The 13,258-nt window shown below is 43.4% G+C and overlaps 1 long non-coding RNA gene across 1 annotated transcript in view; it reads left to right on the forward strand.

The window, feature by feature from the left end:
- Positions 1–13,258, forward strand: part of LOC147206708 (uncharacterized) — a 25,479-nt gene continuing 12,221 nt past the window's right edge. The window contains exons 1-3 of the long non-coding RNA XR_015100771.1: positions 1–3,672; positions 3,751–3,847; positions 4,402–4,437. This is a non-coding gene — a long non-coding RNA (uncharacterized LOC147206708). The remainder of the gene's footprint in view (positions 3,673–3,750; positions 3,848–4,401; positions 4,438–13,258) is intronic.

Raw genomic sequence — 13,258 nt, forward strand, 5'->3', positions numbered from 1 at the left:
TCGCCGTGTGATGGCCTGAAAACGATACCCTGGTAAAACCAAGTGGGAAGGGCCAAGATTTAATGTGGCCTTAACAGTGGCAGCCCACCATCAATGAGACCCCAGGGGGGTACATTTGATTTCTAATCCTCATAGTCCTTCGCCGCCGCCGCCACCGCAAAGACATTTTGTGCGCAGAACACAAGCTACAGTTTTACTTGGGTCATGTTCACATTTCGTGTGCTTTGTAACAGCACTTGAGATCTCACCTCGGGCCAGAAACGGTGTCTGTCTTCAATTTGGGTGGTTTTCCCCATAGCTGCATAAAAGCTAACCAGTCAATCAATCTCATTAGGAGAAGGATGGCCCGAATCGATAGATTGTTGATGAGATAATCATTGAAAGGGGTCATTGTTTTGTTAAGCAACTTTTATGGTGCGTTTTAGCGTATAGTTCTGGTTTGGGGTTTCTCTCGTAGAAATATACGATTGGAATTACACATCAGCTCCAGTGGCTGAAGCGTAAAGGGCTTTGCCGAGTGGAGAAATTGCCCCAGTTATAAACTGAAAGCCATTTATGTACGACTATGATGGGGCCTTAACTTGTTGACTTGGGTATACAATATTTATATTTCTTACTCTGACAACGTCAAGCAGCAAATAGTAGTTCTGATTTCTGACATCGAACGCCAAAGAAAATGTTCCAAAAATCATGGCAACGTGAGAACCTGTGTTACATAAGCTAAATGTTTGCAGCGCTATTTTTAGCAGCACTTGATCCAAAATGAGCCGTGCGTTCTTCCTGTTGTTGTGAATATGAGCTGGCTGGAGGCCTGTGCGGCGCTCTTACCCTTCAGACTATTGATGCTTTGCGATTAGCAAAAGCGGGTACGACCAGGTACAGTTTCTGGTATCTGATAGTCAACGGAACGGACACGTTTACATATTTGAATATGCTCATTTCCATCTGTTAAGACTGTCCCATTACATTTTTGCATCCTACATGGCAGCCACGCACCATTAAAAAAAAAAAAAGCTCTCGAGACTGGATAAAATGCTAACCGGCTAATAGTCAGTATGCTAGCTTATATGTTCCAAGCGCGTACACTCTCGATGCTCCATCCCCTTTTTACTCAAATGGTCCGTTTGTCATCAACGCGACTTGTTTTCCAGAGTTTTCTGCGGCGATGTTGACGCCACTTCCTCCCGTAGTTATACTTTTGCTTTCCGCGCGGTCATTGGGGGCGCCCGCATTTCTCTAGTTTGACAGACTTCCAGGTATGTCCTTCTAAAAAAAATTAAAAAAAAATCGGGGCTCTTTCTTCCCCCCGGGGAACGGCCATAATGTGAGCCAGATTGTGAGAGCGTGATGGTAGGGGAGAGGAGGAAGCGGTTGGGGGGGAATATAGATCTCATGATTACCAACAATTGACCAATTCATTTGAGACCTCCTCTGACATGCCATGTGTGCAGCTGCGTTCGAGACTGCGGTTATTGTGCGCGTCTGTGTTTGCATGCGTGTGTTTAGGCTCAATCACTCCCACAATAATAAATCAAACCAGGGCCCGGTAGCCTTTAGATCACGGTCGGGCCCGGAGCTTTGTTTTTTTGGAGAATGCATTTGCCAGCAACGCCAGCGCTGATTGAGCCACTGAGAGTTCTGTTTGGATTAGAATGAGCTGATACGTTACACGGGCGCGGCGCCGGCACTCAAGCGCGTGTTTACGAGCGACAGCCGTGCTTAAAAAGACTTTTTTTTTTTTTTTTTGGTGGGACCGTAGAGCACAGCTCCTTCAAGCGCCGGCTGAGTTACGGCGAGCTTGTGCAAGTGGTGAATTCTGTAAAGCAACAAAGGTAACATGATGAGCACTTTAAGCTGAGGCCCTTTGTAGCTTTAGCCCCCGGATTGCTTTGGACAGACTGCCGTAAAATGTGAAATAGGGAGACGTGGGGGTGGGTGGGGGGTGCTTGAGTGTCTTGAAACAAAGCACGGGCGTACAAAGAGATTCCACAAATGCCAGCAGACTCGGACAGATCGCCCACGGCCAGGTAGCGCTTCAAAACATCCTCCTCGCTTATCACACACATGTGCACAGCTGGCATGCAGCTGCTGCTCGCACCGATGCATGCGCCAAAGAACAAAAGGCTTTTTTGTTGTTGTTGTTGTTGTTATTTCTGGCATTCCAATAATGTTGACAGAAGTCAAAAAGATCCGTTGCCTCTGGACCCCATTGTTTTGTTTTTTTGTGTGTTAGCCTCTCGCTATGGCGCTAACATTCCATTTCAGACTTTTGGGCTTGTATCATATGTGCAGTATTCACAAGGATGTAATTATAATTCAGTTTTTTGTTTTGTTTTGTTTTTGAACATTCAGTCAATCTTGACCAAATCTGCTGATGTTCATGCCTGTAAACACCTCGGCCTTACGTAAGCATACCTCAATTTCCTGCCCACTCAAAATTAGCGACACATCTCCATTGCATCATCACGGTCAGCGCAGTAATACTGTACGCCCCGCCCCCCACACCCCCCACTGCCACCTGTTGAAAGTTCCTCCGACCAAGGTCTGCCTGCATTTGGCGAAGGGGGGGCTTGTGTTTTCAGTGCAGTTTCCATTCAAAGGAAGGCGACCTGACGTGGGTGACACATTAGTATACACATAAAAAATTAGTCTGGGTTTTGTGAAACACATGCTGTGGCTTTTCTGTAGTTTATGAGTCATGTGCATTGCAAGGCTAAGGGGTGGTGGGTCATCACGGTGAAGTTCCACTTCGCTGAAAAATATGCTTTCAAGCCATCTTAAGCCTCATTGTGGGGCAAATTCTACATCAAATTTGAAATGTGAGATCCATTGAAGATTCAAATTTCACAATAGGTGCGGAAGCGAGAGTAAAGAGCTGTTTGTCCGGCAGCCAGCGATAGAGTAACTAAGTTACTTTTTCAAGGTAACTGTGGCAAGACCGGTCAAGATGGAGCGAAGCGATGCGGAAGATGAATCAGCACCAAAAGTGACCTTCTCCAAAGAAACCATGTGACTGTTTGTCCCACGCTCAGCCGGTTAGCGTGCGACGGCTTGATCCCACCGTAACACGACGCCGCATGTCGAGAGGGGGGACCACATGGGGAGCGCCGTGTTGTGATTTTTCTTTCTTTTTTTTTGAGTTTCATGAGTAGGAGACGGACGTGTAATACGTTCCAGACAACCGGCGGCCCTGCTACCTATAGGCATCAATCCTCTCCCCTTTCACTGGAACAATAAACCCACTGCCGCAGAGAGAGAACTCATATTAGAACACCTCCTCTGTGGAACATTGCCTGCTCGGTCCATAAAGCTCAACCTTCTAGTCACCTCCATAATGGCCTGTGAGAGGCACTTCAACCCCGGCCCGAAATCGCAACTCTAAAGCTTGACCTGGCAGTGATGATGTGATACGTGACCCCCTGAATGAGCACCTCATATGGAGAAATGTTTTTAACGGCGTTGCATAACTCAGATGAGACTTGGTGATGCTGCGTTCAATGAGGCCCAGATGGAAGAGGATATGAGTTTTACAAACACACCTCCCCACCCTGCCTCCATGACACCTTTGTGCACACCCACAATCAAAATTCCTCCTAACTTGTCACTCCATTCACAGTGATGTGTCAAGTGTGGTACGAGTTCCACCAGTGGCACCTCAGGCTCCGTTTCATGGTACAAGAACGTATCTCTGAATTCAAGTTTTAAACTGTGTTTGTCAGTGGCCTAACCCTCCACTTTTATCTATCTCAGGGAGCGGCCATTTTGCCACTTGCCGTTGACTGAAAAAGACATCAGAGTGCCTAAGGGCTCGTCTTGAAAACGCCTCGTGACCAAATCCAGAAAACAGGTGAGCCGTGATTGGTCGTTACCTCAGCCCTGAGGCACTGTGATGACTTTTTTGGTCGACAGCAAGTTTCAGGGCTGAGTGTTTTTTTGTTTGTTTGTTTTGTAAAGCATGCTGAACGAGTGATGGGGAAAAAATTGAGCAGACTGAAAACAAACACATTGAAATCTATCCTCAACAGTCCTGAGGACCTCTTGCCTGGAAGGCAGTGGTGTTGACCCAAACCCATTATCCCTAAAATAAAGAATGCGTGTTTCGGTTTCTTTACCCTGAGTTTATTTCATTCCATGAGCATGTTCATAACTTAAAACATTTTTGTCTCAAATCATCTTTCCCCACTGTAATGAATAGAATGCCGTTAAGTCATTCCAGACCTCTAAAAAAAATCACCGCCAATTTTGGGGGGTCTTTTTAAGAAGAAAATAGTACGCCCGAGCATTGTAAAAATGATATACAGGAACAGCATAATTACATAGCTTGTAATGAATTAAACAATTTGTGTATCACAATTACATTTCAATGTTCATTGACTTTGCACTGCGCCTTCTGATGTGCAGGCCTTGGCGACCAGGGAGGATAAAGAATATATGCCGGTGAGTATTGTTGTATCATCTGTCTATGTGTGTCGGGTAAATCGTAAGTTGAGACATCACTGTACATCGTATTGGGCTTCTCAATTTTTATGTACCTTTTCTCTTGGTGAATCGAGTCCCTCATTCTGGTTGTGGTGTTCATTGTTGGGATCGTTTGAGCCCGTGTTCTGAATTGAGCACTTTCAGCACTTGGGTCACCATTGCTGACATGATGGATGGTCATTCCGTTTTTAGTGTTCTTTGTATGCAACTGGGTACTCTTTTTAAAACCTGAAGAAAAAAAAAATCAACTTCGTTACCCTCACAGTCTCAAAAGTCAAACGTCTCGAGTAGTTCACATCTTAACGACTCTAGTTAGCAGCTCAGGTTTCGCTGGGTTTGACCCGCATGGCCGCGTCGGCTACTCACCGCCCCGCATTAATTTGGGCCCTGCAGTAAGCTTAGATGTGTTTCACACTGACTTTATTGTGAAGGAAAGCAACACTACACTGCAGAAATGAAATCCCGCTTTCTACCCTTTGTGCGGTTAAAGTTCCGAAGGGCCTCCCCCCCCCCCCCCCCACGCATACCTTACAAAAAACACCTCCTTAAATCAAACCAAGAATAAACACTGCAGTCATGCGGAAATCCCTGCATCGTAACACATCCACGTATTTAAGTTCCCTGACGGATGGCCTGTTTGACGGGATGCAATTTCGCATTGGCGGACGTGGCGGTTCGCAATGTATGCCGGTGCGAACGTTTCATTCAAGGCAATGGACATTTCGCAGGAAATGCTACAAAATGTCCTTTTCTGGATTCATGAATTAATCGTATGACACATGGACGACAGGCCGCGCTTCAACTGATAGATGATACCACAAATGATGTTGAAATATTCTACCAAACGTAAAAACACGTTAGGCTTTTTCTATTCGTGTTATCTGTAATTAAGATGTGTATGTAACTCCGAAAAGATATTCATTCACTGTATTATAAAATCAGATAATAGTGTAAATTCTAAAACTTCAGACTCAATCAGAAGCAGCACAGTGGTCGACTGATTAGCGCGTCGGCCTCACAGTGCAGAGGTGCAGGGTTCAATTCCAGTTCTGGCGTCCCTGTGTGGAGTTTGCATGTTGTCCCCGTGCCTGTGTGGGTTTTCTCCGGGTACTCCGGTTTCTTCCCACATTCCAAAAAACATGCATAGTTGGTTGATTGAACACTCGAAATTGTTGAAGTTGTGATTGTGAGCGCGAACGGTTGTTTGTCTCTGCGTGCCCTGCGATTGGCTGGCAACCGGTTCAGGGTGTCCCCCGCCTACTGCCCGAAGACAGCTGGGATAGGCTCCAGCATGCCCCACGACCCCTGTGAGGGTCAGAAAATGGATGGATGGATTATATTGCGTTGGATAAGTTAAATTACACTCATGGTTAAAATATATTTGTGAGGAGAAATTTCTCAAATTTTGTCTTTTTGAAACAAAACAAAAGAAATTTGCATCAGAATAGGCTGTCGAATCATTGTTCACATCTGTGTTTCATCCGTGAGTGTTCAGCAGCATTACCCTTGCACAAAGTTTGACCAAAAAATTTTTCTATAACGCTATTTTTCTATAAAATTAATTTTGACCATACCTTCTTGCGACCTACTTCATTCCTTCCTACTTTCTAATGAGACCGGCCGGCCGTTGCAAACGGTTATGGATGGAGGCCTAATTTGTTCATTTCTCCATGTGTGTCCGGCTGCAAAACGAGCGATGTCCTTGTGGCAGAAGGTTGCCCTAAAAATATGAAGCTGCCGTGGAGACTTGTCCTCTTTTTAGGTCCGCAGAATTTATGTTCAAGCTTTTTATTGACCTACTTAGGAGGTGCCGCGTGAATGACACATGGAGTGATAGGTGGCGAGTGGGTCGACGATGAAATACTGTGTAGTTACATTTTCCGTGGGCGGGCACTCCAAAGACCCAACTGTGTCCAAACAAGCCATTAAAAAGTCCATTTTCCGAAATATAACCCATTTATCGCTCAGAATGGAAGGCATCTTTTCTTCTCGTGCCACCTACTTGAAACACGAACTGTCAACGGTGACATAACAGGAAGTGCAAGTGCATGCAAAACAACCCGAAAGTGACTTGTCAAGCGATTATCATTAGCGAGTGTAATTGCTTGCCTTCAGCCTCAGCTGTCACTCTCCTTATCAGCTGTTACGCAACGCGAGGAGCCTTCCGTGTGCTCGTGTCTGGACAAGGTGTGAGATGTTTGTTGTCGACATGCTGTTGCATCAGAGTTTTCAGAGGATTAGGCCAAAGCATTTTGGGGTGTGGAAACTCGGAGAGTGTGCAGCCATTTGTCGCCCAATTTTAGGAGCTAGCTGTGTATGCAAAAATTAATCATTGATATCGCTTCACACGCTTCCATTTTGTGGCATCTGTGACCCGCTCAAGCATGAGCTCTTATTTTGAAAGGAGACTCATACGTGGATGTGTGGGTTGATTTTCAGCATGTCAAGCGCTTTGACTTGCATTTGTTTTATCCATCAAGATTGAGTGATTGAGTGACATACGCTAAAGGGAACCACAAATGAGACAAACAGACTGCCTTTTTTTTTTTAATTTAATCTTGCACTTGACAAAGACGCCATATGCTGTATAAAAAAAAAGTTACAACTACATTGTAAGACAAAACTTATTTCACCCTTTCAGGGACAGCGGTTACTACAGTGGACAGTTGATCATGTTATCGAATTACAGGGTGCATGGAAGGATTAAAAAAACTAAAATGAAGCATTTTCGAAAAAAAACAAAAAACCTTTCAGAATGAATAAAAACCAACTGAAAAGAACCTGCGCGAATGAGAAGAAAAAAAAAAGTCAAACCAAAATAAAATGAACTGTCTTGAAAACCCTGGCTGGAATGCGGCATCAACAAAAGCACAAAGAACGATCAAGCAAAACCCTGAGCGACTTCAACGTAATCTAACTTTGGAAGGAAAATTCTGAACACCCATTTATCTTATAAAATGTTGAGAAATGAGTCGTCTGCAGTAGTGCCGTCTTAAAATAGATCTCAGTCAGGAACGGGGTGGGGGGAGGCAGGGGGGGGGGGGGTTGACGGCAGGTGTGAGCTGCTCCCCAGGTGCGCTTCCACAGGCCGTGCATGCAGCACCCGTAATCAGCGCGCCAGGGCGCTAATGACAGCTCTGCTGTTGTCAGACACGCAGACAAACTCCCCTGGCTCGCACGCACGTCTTATCGCTCGCTGCCACCTCACATAGGTCAGCCACATCCGTAATAATCTCAAAGAGGAACAGCTGCGCGCTTATGTAAGCTGCTCCCATTCGCGCCTGCGGCTCGGCCCAAAGGTCAAACACTTGGGGACAAAGCACTCGGGGGGGGGGGGGGGTTGTTGTTTTTCAAGCCAATGTTTTTTAATGCGTCGCTTCAGCGGGAACACAAACCAAGACACGGGTGAGCAAACTATTGCGCGCGAGGACCACGGTGGATTTTTGAAAAGGGCGCACATCCATAATTAAATGTGGATGTGGAGGGGGAAAAAATGGAAAAAATGGAAAATAAAAATACTTAAGTCACGAGTTATGTCATGATGTAATAAAAGGAAAAGACACAGTGTTAAATCGAAAATACTTTTTTTTAACTCATATTTATTTGAATACATGTATTTGTGGGAATGCGTTGACAGTTCCCCCAGATTTTAACATTGCGTTTTGTCAAAATAATTTCGTATACAATCAAATTAGCCTATTATTTATCAAGATATGCATTTTTTTCTCATTTTACAAATGTATTTTATTAGAATTCTCAAAACAACTCATTTTAACATTATTTATTTTAATTATTCAATCCAAATGGATTGACCGTTTTCTCAAATATTCTTTTTAAATGCATACGTTGAATCGCTCATTTTTACATTTTTTTATTGATTACGATAACTCTAAACCATTAGCTAATAAGAAAATGAATATATTATGTTCAATTAATATATCTTAATAGTGTATATGAATAGAACTGACCCAAAAGCCTAAATTTGGGGTTTTGCGATTTAATTGAATTATCAATTGACCAATTAATTAATGAAAACATCTAAAATATATTTAAGAAAAGGTTAATTTTACAAATATTTTTGATTTCATTTATAACCAAGCGATCCATTTTTTTTAATGACATCTTGGATCTTGGATCGATGAATATGCTTTGCAAATCAATCAATCCATCAATTATTAGCTAGAACAATGGCAGAGATTAATCGAGTAGACGAGCAACAAATCACATCGTCCGCCAACTGTTAAAATGAATTTGTCGCGTGTGCGCTCGCGCGTAACGTTCTGATGTAGCGCGTTCCAGTTTTCACATCTTTTCGCTTTCTCATCTGTAAAATGGCCGCCTCTCCAACATGTGCAAAAAAAAAAAGCCTCAAGCGCCTCACTTGCTGTCCCTTGCGGCGATGTCAAGACGTGTAATGAGGCACATCGGGCCTGCAGTCTCGCCAGGATGCCATTATGTGATACCCGCGTCACCCGCATCCTATTTTTAACCTGGTCCCTTCCCGCTTGAACCACGCTTACATCCAGCCCGTGCACTTTTCTTTACATTCATGGCTTTGACCCCGCGTATAAATCAGATCTCAGATGCATATTTCATGCTGCTTCTCCTTTTTTGATTACACGCCCTGTTAAAGCGGATGCGCACTTTGGAAAGGGATCACTCTCTGTGACCCTGCCGACTGCGAACGCTCGCCAGGGTCCCCATCTGTAAACTGTGCAGCAAACGCGACCCCTGACCCAGAGGCCTAGCTCAGGAAATAATGAATTCACCCCTGGAAACATGCCGACTAAGTTTCGAACCAGGAAATATGCTACCAGGGGTGTCAAACTCATCGATTTTTTTCACAAGATGAAAGCAATCAATACGTTTATACGTTTTAAAAATGTAGAGCAAATACAAAGTAAAGATTTAAACAGTTTGCACATGAAGATTAAATGCTGCAGTCCAATTCATTGTGCTGCTCCCTCTGGTGTGCCTGCCTTGGCCACCACGAGTCATGCAGACACACAAAAAGAATAAATACTTTTTTTTCTACAACTACTCCAGTCAGTAGCTGTTACTCAATATGTGTTTTTGTCCGTTCTTACGTCCCCGTCGTCTCGTGAAGCGCCAACAGACCCCGCCCAAGTCCTATTCCAATTAAATGCATAGGATACTTGAATGTTGCTGTTGTCTGCTATCGTAAAGTAATGGTGCACTGGAGTGAAATATATCCCATGATGCATTTCGCGCCGCTGTCACAATGGCTACTATGAGAGCAAAGGAGAGGACTCATGTCTGTACGTTTTTATTCCCCCCGTTTTTAGTCATTTTTTCCACAGAGGATAAAGAATATATGCCAGTAAGTCTTGTTATATTGTCTACCTGCGTGTTTTGCTCATGGGTTGCTTCTTAAACTGTGACGAACGATGCTAACCGTTAGCGATGTTGATGGCCTTTTACACCGTTTGTGAGCATTTCGCTACGCTGATTTTCCGAAACGACGCGGTTGGTTTAAATACACAATGTGTAATTCTGCTTTTCTTGTTTGTTTGTTTGTTGGTTCGCGAACTTAAACTGGGAGTGGCAGGAAAGAGCTTGATGCTTCTTTTTTTGATCAATTGTTCAATGTTTACGGAGCTGCTGCTTATTGTTCAGTGAGTTGAATTGAGCTCACTACTACCATACAGCGCTTGTGCTTGTTAGTGAGAGCAACAAATTGTCAAATGACGGCTTGTAGCCCAAAAAAACCCCAAAAAACAAAACAAAACAAAAAAACACATACATTTGATGGGGTCACTTGTATCTAAAGGCACCAACAGCAGATATCAGACAGGCTGGTAAAAAAAAAAAAAAAGCCAGGCCTGCCATCTTGCATAAGAGACATTCCTGAATTAGCATCTTTTTACCAAATTCGTAGCAGAACCTTTCCTCCAGGTTTTGCGGAAATTGGTCGGTATTGCGTCATGACACAAACCGAGAAAACAACTGAGCCAAAATGTAATCTCCTTGTAAGGCAATTATCGGAATTAAAAGCACATTACCGCACATTCGGGCATGTTGACCAGAGTTCCGTCTTATGTAACCTCGCATTTAGCCGTCGCCACCTCCGCTACGGAGTAGGCACAAAGAAAGGCCCAAAAGAAAACATCTGTCGGCAATACATTTGTTTTGAATTCCTCTCGTCGATATCAAGCCCAAACAAGGGCAATGGCACATGGCAAGGAAAGGTGGGGGGTGGGGGCGGGGGGGGGGGGCTGAGTTGCCAGACGAATGTGTGTGTGCACTCCTTGGCAACGGGACGTTTTGGGTGGGAAGATGAGAGGATGTGGAGAGGACAGTTGTGGTTTGGCACAGCAGCTCTGCATTGGAGGCTTTTTATTTAGTGAGAGTGAAAGAGGCAGAGAAGGGATCATTACGGCTCCTGGAATAGCATAATTAGAGAGAAAGGCCTCACTGTCTCAGAGCACTTTTTTTTTTTCATCGTCTTGACTCTCAGGTATTTGTTCAACATTGGGCCTCTGTGTCTTAAATCATCCAAAATGAGATTAAGGAGGTCTTTCGATTTTTTTTTTTTTTTAGATTCCCGTAAGAACAGTGAGCTCTCAGAAACTTAGTCCATTCCAAGAGGTTCTTTCAAGCAAAATGTCTCCCCTATTAGAAATAATGGAAATATCATGAGTCTTTTCCTAGGGTGAAAGTTTTGCCACCATAAAAACTGAAATGAAATACGGTCACCCGTTGAGATGAAATATATTTGGCATAATTCGCTCCCGGTATCAAACTCTCACCACCACAAACCTTGTATTAACTCTACAATCAATTTTTAACGTTCTTAACAGCCGCACAAGTTTATGAATAGGTAGATGCCGTGATATAAACGGGCTAAAATAATTAACTTCTGTTGTAAGTATGGAGGGAATAATGGCAGTCATGTAATAAATACAAAACAAACAAAAAAAAAAAAAGCAAAGAAAAACTGAGCCATTATGTGTCACCTTTTTTTGTTTGGTGTTTTGTATTTAACCAAAAAAGACATCATGGTGCCCAAGAGCTCAGCTTGTGAGCACACCCAGAAAAGAGGTCAACCCGTGATTGGTTGTTACCTCAGCCCTGAGGCACTGTGATGTCATTTTCAGTTGACAGCCAGTGACAACTGAAATGGCAAAACACAGGTGGATTTGGCTGCTTAATTCATTCAATTTTGGGCGGACGAGACTTCCCCTTTCAGGAAATTCGCACTCGCCGTTGGCCCAGGAGTATACGTGGCGGGGTGAGCTCTGGCTAAAGGAGGCAAATTTTAGTCAGGCAAAATATCAGCTCCCTAAAATATGCTCTAATTCTTATTTCTTGTTTTTTTTTTTTCTTTGTTAAAGGGAATGTTTTAAATTCTAGCAGGGAAAAAAGCATATGTTTTATTCATCAATTTCACCCAGTATTTTTTCTTTTCCATTCATTTAGATAAATGAAAAAACAAAACGCGCTTGATCGTTCAGTTTATTATGCAAGGACTGTGAATGGCCTCTGCTGTAATCAAGAGTGATTATTGTGTCCAAGCAACCTACGTAACGGATCCTTTTTGCCGTATGATTTGTGGCGATGAACAGCCGGAAACATTTTATCGGAAAGTCAAACAACACAACTTGCGGACGGGTCTGGATCGGAATCGCTCCATTAGGCCAAGATCAGACGCGGGAGCCTAATCAGCTGGGAATCTCGGTGAGGGAATGTTAATGTGACGGCGGCTCCACGCACATTTATGCAGACTGGGTTCAGGAAGCAGTCGTGTGAATACTTTATTACTCGACTCAAGTAACATTTTGAGGAATTTGTACTTTCACTTCTTATACTTGAAAATGGATAACTGAATTTCCTACTCACTTTCTGCTCCTTAATTCGTCAAAATACGCTAAAGGGACAGCGGTGTCCAAATGCGGTCCTTGAGGGCCGCTATCCTGCATGTTTTCGATGTTTCTCCTCCAACACAACTGTTTCAAATGATCCGCTCATTAGCAAGCGCTGAGATATCGATCCTGATCATTTGAATCAGTTTTGTTGGACGAGGGGAAACGTCTAAAATATGCAAGATAGTGGCCAACAAAGACCGGATTTGGACACAGTACAGTCAATACTTTGTTACCGTATTTACGTCAAATTTTTACAAAATGTACCGTATCTCTACTTAACTATTGACATTTCTGGCAACTTTCTCTTTTCACTCGAAGGATTGCCATGACGCTGCTGGCTCTGCTGCTCGAACAGCAAATCACACAACCAAAACGAAGACAAAGGTGAACTCAGTTGTGGACGGGCTGACAGGTTTTTGTCCATTGATGTGACAAAGTGCCTCTTATTCTTATTTAAAATGACAAAACTCTTGCTCCTCAAAAACTCCGGTCCAACCTTGTAGGTTATATCCAGCTATTTCATCCACTTAATTCATAACATTTGGTTCTTTACGTTAGCATTAGCTTTTGAGGCATGTTGTTGACATGATGGCCAAGCTAACGTGCTGGCTAACTTCAGTCATTAGCTAACATGCAGACCTTGAACTACACTCCTGAAGTGAACTAAATAAATGAAATAATGACAATAATTTAGTTTTAATAGTTCAGCACATTTATGATCAGAAAATATTTATACTTTTAATCAAGCATCGGTGTAGTTTATACAATAGGCGTTAGCCAGCACATCGCTTTATTTGTCACAGCTGCGGCTGTTGTGAAAGCGCTCTATCAATAAAGATGTATTGTTTTGTATCTGCCAGCTTGACTCCATTAGCAGTTGTGCTTGTCCTGAT

This window comes from Hippocampus guttulatus, chromosome 4 (genome assembly GCF_054856545.1).
Source record: "Hippocampus guttulatus isolate MCC_2025c chromosome 4, RoL_Hgut_1.0, whole genome shotgun sequence".
NCBI classification, from domain to species: domain Eukaryota; kingdom Metazoa; phylum Chordata; class Actinopteri; order Syngnathiformes; family Syngnathidae; genus Hippocampus; species Hippocampus guttulatus.